Source organism: Phoca vitulina, unplaced genomic scaffold, assembly GCF_004348235.1.
Source record: "Phoca vitulina isolate PV1807 unplaced genomic scaffold, GSC_HSeal_1.0 scaffold2, whole genome shotgun sequence".
Classification (NCBI taxonomy): domain Eukaryota; kingdom Metazoa; phylum Chordata; class Mammalia; order Carnivora; family Phocidae; genus Phoca; species Phoca vitulina.
In genome coordinates this window covers 3153407-3160370 of record NW_022589705.1, presented here as the reverse complement: position 1 = coordinate 3160370, position 6964 = coordinate 3153407, and positions in this window count along the sequence as shown.

Genomic DNA, 6964 nt, shown 5'->3' with positions numbered 1-6964 from the left:
ACCTGGTTTGGTTACAAAGTGGTTGGTAGTGGGCATGTGGGAACAGAGTGCTTCCCAGAAAAGGGGTCACGAACTGAGTGGCAGGAAGTTAAAAGTGGATGAAAATGGAAGCGGGGACAGCACATTGGATGCACACAGGGTTGTTAGACAGTAGTTCCAGGACCAAAAAGCGCTCCATAGGATAGGAAAGATCGGTGTCAGTGGGGGAGCAGAAAGAAAGGTGGGCAGAAACCAGATTGTGATGGGCCTGGTGTGTTAAGATGAGGATTTGCTTTTATTCTGAAAGCATGGAAAGCTCGGAGCAGCTTTTTATTCTTGAAAATTATGGAAAGTAACTGATAGATTTGGGGCAGAAAGCATCAAGATCATTTCTGCATTTGGCTATGTGATCTTGGGCAACATAACCTTTATGAGCTCCATTTCCATAAAATCTGTAAGCTGACTAAACTAGAACCCACTTTGCTGGGCTATTGTAAAAAGGTGACAGTGTCTAGAGGGCGCCTAGTGCAGTACCTGGGTTTATCGTGATGATAGGGTGGTTATCTCCAAAAACAAAGAGCTATGGCTTGGGAAGCAGGGAGAATGTCGAACTTGAAATAAGGTCTGTCTTTAAATCTCGATTCCGCCACTTCCTGGCTCTGCGACCTTGAGCAGGTTCCTTGACTCCTCTGAGCAAACAACAACTTCACAAGAGTAAGTCAGGATAGCGCTTGCCAAACAAAAATTCTCTCTCTGTTCTCCTTTGGAGGCTGCAGGCTTTTGGAAGAAGAGCATCCCGGGGTGGGAGATCATGCTCTGAGGCGTAATCCCTGGAGCCCTGAATAGTAAACCAGCCTGTGTGGAGCCACATCTGGAGGTGCCCGCACACCTGGGGGAAGGAAGGAGAGGTGCCGGCGTGCCTGCAAGGGAGTGAGCTCGAGTGTGTGCACAGAGCCCTTCTGGAGCACGACCTCGCCGAGACGCCTGCTGAGCCATTACTTAAGGGCCTACACAGGTGTAGACCAAATTCCAGGCCTAAATCAAGGAAAAGTACTTCCACATGTTCCCATGCAGAGACCGGCGGAGAGCGAAAGCCGCTCAGAGCAAGGGAGGAGGGTAGAGGCGGAAGTGAGGAACCAGCGGAGGAAGGCAGAAAAACAGAAGGGCTGCCAATGTAAAGAATTCATTAGAGGAAAGTCATATTGTGACCTCCCAGATGAAGATGAGTGAAAATTCTTGTATGATTTAATATTCTATGGAAAGAGTCCAAACCATATGCTCTCTGTGCCGGCTGAGGTCTGCTACCTTCACTTGGGGGGAGTCCTACTGCCCATTACTCTGCATACTGCTGACTCGGTCCGGGCCACTCTCTAACGTGCTGGCAGGGTCAGGTGGAGAGGCTTGACTCAGGCTGCAATCGTGGACGCCTGGGCAGGGCGAGTGTGGAAGAACTGGAAGCTTGGCTAGCCGTCTGCGTGAGGAAGGGCAGCATCCCGGCGGAGTGCCCCGCGGGCCACCCGGCAGCCTTACTCCCTGGGACGCAAGCGTCAGCTATGTTCCTTCCTCCAGCGCGCTCCTGCACTCGGGTTAGTCCAGGGCTTTTTTAACTTAAAATATAGTACGGGAAACATCTTCTTAAGAACCCGGATGAAGCAATGACACCCCTTTGAAAAACAACAACAAAAATCTGCTCTAAAATAATAATAATGGGGGCACCTAGGTGGCCCAGTCGTTAAGCGTCTGCCTTCGGCTCAGGTCGTGATCCCGGGGTCCTGGAATCGAGCCCCGCATCGGGCTCCCTGCTCAGCGGGAAGCCTGCTTCTCCCTCTCCCACTCCCCCTCCTTGTGTTCCCTCTCTCGCTGTCTCTCTCTCTCTGCCAAATAAATAAATAAAATCTTTTAAAAAAGTAAAATAAAATACAATAAAATAATAATAATGGGAAAGGGAGGGAAAACTGAACGGGAAGAAATCAGAGAGGGAGACAAACCATGAGAGACTCTGGACTCTGGGAACCAAACTGAGGGTTACAGAAGCCAGGGGGTGGAAGGATGGGGTGACTGGGTGATGGGCATTAAGGAGGGCGTATGTGGTGATGAGCACTGGGTATTATACACAACTAATGAATCACTTAACACTACAACAGAAACTAATGATGTACTATATGCTGGCTAATTGAACATAATAATAAAAAAAATAAAAAATAAATTTTAAAAAATAGGCCCTGGTTTGAAGTTAGAATGGGGTCGTGGGGCCTTACCCACAAGCTTCTCTCTGCTTATGCAGATCCATGCCTGAAGGGCTTCACAGAGAAAGTGTGAAAACTATAGGTCTAGCCCAACTCCCCCAGTTTGTAGATGAGGAAATGGAGACACGAGAGATTAAGAGATTGTCCAAGTGCCAGTAATGAATTAGGGGTTGAGTGAGGACTGCAATCACATTCCTCTGGTACCTTTTTCAGGGCATTTTCCTAGCCCCAGGCTCATAGCCCTTTGCTTTCAGAAGAGAGGTGGTTACAGTGATGTCGTTTCTAATGAGCTGGGGGTTACAAGAAGCAGTGGGAGAATTTGAGGAACCTGATGCCCTCTCTTCTGTAGGAGCCTTAGAGGAAGCCTCCACACCTGGTCCTCACTGGGTGCAAAATACACATCTGTTGAATTGAAATGAAAGGCTGTGGTTTCAGGCAAGAGTCCCTGGGAGCCCACAACCCCCCCCACCTCCAGTCTTAGACATTCCCTGGATCTAAGGGACTCTGAGGAGCCACCTCCTCCCAGGAATGCTCTATGCTGCAGGAAATGGGCCCTGGGCTTTAGACTCAGGCAGAAAAACCTCAAATTGCTGCTTTATTGTTTAGACAAGCAAATTCATAATAAGGTGCTGCATCTCTCAAGTGTGAAAGAGAACCAGAGTAAAGCCTGCTTGGGACTCTTGCTGAGCTGGAAGTCTCCTTCCCAGTCAAAGAACTGGCTTGACACATGAATATTTATTAGCAGTAAAAAAAAAAAAAAAAATCATCCTTTGAAGATTCTTGCTGAACTTCTGACTTTCCCAAGGTATTCAGTCAGGTCCTTGGTTTCTTCTTCAGCTGACTGGATCCCCTCCATGTGGTGTGTCCTGGACCATCCAGAAACAAGGTTGCCTGCTGAAATCATCACGGTCTGATGAGACAGTGGTACTCCCCAAACATCCCATCTGCTCCCTCGCCCTTGCCAAATCCCTTGCATTTAGGTGGGGCCATGAGACTAGTTCTGACTAATGAAATGTGAGCTGAGATGGTGAAAAGCCCATGTGCAAATCTCCAGGCTCTCCTTCTCTGCCACCAGCACTCTCCAGATGGTGAAGCCCCCAGCAGTCGAAGACCTGAGTAATTTTGATAAGCAAAGTACCATCCCACAATGGACCCATGCTGGACATAGATCATGAATGAAGTGTAAACCTTTGCTGTTTTAAGCCACTGAGATTTCGCGGCTAATTTGTTATGTGGCATAACCTAGCTAATCATGACTAATACTGAGGAACTTGGGTTCGAAGCAAGGAAGCCTGCAAACTTGCTCTGGCAGGAGCTACACTGGTCAGTCCCAGGCTTTCAAGCAGCAGTGTGCTGGAGTGGGCTCGGAGCAGCTTTGGACCACTGATGGTGTGCCCTTTCTCCCCACTTTGCGTTCAGTGACGTTGCTTTGGTAACTTGTGGTTTTCTCTATTCACTCCGCAGAAACTGGCCAAGGCTGATAATCATGTCATTCTCCCCCCCAGCCCTGGCAAACTGGCTGCTAAACATTTACCAGCATGCCCCTGGTTTCAAGTCTCTGCAGAGAGATTCAAGGTGGGGAGTAGGAAACGGGAAAGGAGGGGCTTTAGTAAATAAGAACCCCTTACAACCCTAATTCTTTCCCATTTTCTGTGAGGAGAAAATTTGGTAGAGAGACACTCTGCTAGATACGGTTTTCTCTAAATCATATAATAAAGCAGTAAAATATGTTTTTGACAGCATCCCCTAAACAAGAATCCGGAGCTCATTTTATCTCAGCTGTTACCTTTGAACAGGATAACAATGCCTGAGGCATCTTCGACCAGTAGTCCACCACACCTCACAGGCCTCCGTGCCTTTCAGATTTTCAAGGGAGCTGCTGATAAGGAGGCTTTTATTCTGACTTTGCTACTTGCCTGCATGTAACCTGGGGAAGGTACTCAATTCAGTATTCTTGCCCCCCCAAAAAACTGTTTTATTATTTTATTATTATTATTTAAGATTTTATTTATTTGACACAGAGAGAGAGCACGCAAGTTCACAAGCAGGGGGAGTGACAGGCAGAGGGAGGGGGAGAAGCAGGCTCCCTGCTGAGCAGAGGATGTGGGGTTCAATCCCAGGGCTCTGAGATCATGACCTGAGCTGAAGGCAGACGCTTAACCGACTGAGCCACCCAGGAGCCCCTGTTTTATTTTTTTAAAGAATATTTTCCACGTATTTCTTTCCCCTTTCTCACCACTATCCTTCTTCATGAATATGAAGCAAACAGATTCAAAGTTGATTTGCTAAGAGTTTGATATTAAATTTAAAAGCCTAATGAATTACCATTTTATTGAATGATATTTAGTATAATTGTCTGAGGGCCCCAAATATGAAGGATTTAATTCCTTAATATATTACCTATATCTCCACATACAAAAATAAGTACCATCTGTAAGAAACTCCTCGCCTTGACTGCACACTCATGACAATCCCCACTTCTCACAATAGTCGTAAGCTCTAAGAACTTCACGGAGGAGAAGTTTCCAAGAGACTAGAAATGCCGTCCGTCCCCTCTTCTCCACAAGTTGAAGGATAGGGCTTGCTTAGCTACATAGTATCACAAATTAGTAGATGCTCTTCTTTCTAGTTGCATTTCTACTTTCTCTTTCTGGCATTTTCTCAGTTGTTTCAACTGTGAAATGTGGGTGGTATGGGGGGGAGGTGCTTACATACTGACTTAAGAAAACTATTTCATAAAAACTTGACTTATTTTATGAGGAGTTATGAAGTCATTTTGGTTGACATATTACATTATTTGGCTTGAATATTAAATATCATTGGTGAATAGCTTATGTTTCATTGCACTGGCAACTGATATCTGCTAAAAATAAGATACTGGGATGCTTTTCCAGCTTATGTCATTCTGAGAAATGGTCTTGCCCTGACCTTTTTGACCTCAATTTCTTCATTTGTAAAATGAGGGGTTTGGCCCGATGATTTATGGGGTCCCTCCCAAGTCAAATTTTCTTTAATTCTACGGGCATGTCATCATATATTCATTTATGCAATGCACATTAACTGCCTACTACATATCAAGCACTATGACAAGCACAGTAAATATAAGGTCCCCGCCCTCGAAGAACTTACGGCTTAAAAGGAAAGACAAACAATTAAAAAGGCAACTACAATACACTGAAATAAATGCTATAGTGTGTGGGGGGGAAGGTGGGTACAAATGGAGGACATGGGATAGGCACCTAATCCATTTTTGAGGAAGAAAGATAACAGGGCTCAGGAAGAAAGAGCTATTAAGTATCTGTGGGGCTGAAACGAGGGTGGAACAAGAGGGGCAGAGTTAAGCAGAGGCGTGCAAGGCTGTGCACAGACACTCACCCTCATCCAGGATCATGAGTGTGTAACCTGGGAGTAGGTTTGAAGTTAGCCATAAGGAAGACAATAGAAACTGTTCTAGGCAAAGAGAACAGCAGGTGCAAAGGCTTAGGGGCAAGAGACAGAAGTTTAGGAACCTTCAAGGGCCTTAGTGTGTCTAGATTTGGGAGCAGAGTTAAGGTCACAGATGCAAAAGATGAGAGGTAAATAGGGTTGGTTTGTGAAATGTCTTATAAAAATAAAGTATTTGAACTTGCTCCTTAGGCTAACAGGTATCTGTCAGGGATTATTTTTCGTGAAAAGGGAGTGGTTTGACTAGACATGCTTTTTAGAATATTCCTTCTAGCAGCCATGTAGAGATAGGGATAGGGAATTATATAGAGAAAGAGACTGGGGGCCGACAGACCAGTTGGGTGGTGGTGGAAATGGGGATGGGGAGAAGTGAACCAAACAGCCTCTAGAAACGTTGAAGAGTCAGAACAACCCGGAACTGGGTGACTCCTTGAGTAAGTTGGGTGTTAAGAGAGAGAGAACTAGGATGCTCAGGGATCCTGGTTAGAGAAAGTGAGTGGAAAATGGTGCTGGTTCCTGAAATATGGAACACTCCAGATTGAACAGGGTTGAGAGGGGAGGCGATGAGCTCAGGCTTTGACTTGTGGCGTGTGAACTCTGAGGGGAGAAGTCTGTTAGATGGCTGCTGTATGGGTTGGTGCTCTTCAGAGAGACATGGGTGTGGCTATGGATGGGCCGGTCAGGCATCTTCTCCGTGACGCAGTGATGCAGAAGAGCAACGAGAGGGCGCCTGGGTGGCTCAGTTGGTTAAGCGACTGCCTTCGGCTCAGGTCATGATCCTGGAGTCCCTGGATCGAGTCCCGCATCGGGCTCCCTGCTCGGCAGGGAGTCTGCTTCTCCCTCTGACCCTCCCCCCTCTCATGTGCTCTCTCTCTCATTCTCTCTCTCTCAAATAAATAAATAAAATCTTTAAAAAAAAAAAAAAAAAGAAGAGCAACGAGAACGGATGAAATTGACGGGGGTGGGGGAGGGGGAGGTACAGTGGGAAAAGAAGGCCGAGGGGACACTGAGAGCCCCCTGCCACTCTTCAGTAAAACCATTACAAGAAAAAAAAGCACACCTTTGGACCCATCACTGGGACGTGATGGAGGCTGGGCTAGTGAGCAGTTGTGTTGCCATGCCTTTGCTGCAGTGGATTTCCGACACCACTAAAGAACTTGTGTGAGTCTGTGCTTACAGAGTCTGTTTGCTGCAGCTGGTGACTCTGGACTCTGACTGCCGAGAAGGAGCACAGGGTCCCTCTCTGCCTTGCGGTTTTGAGAGCATATCAGTGCTCATTCCTGAGGAGAGGGGAA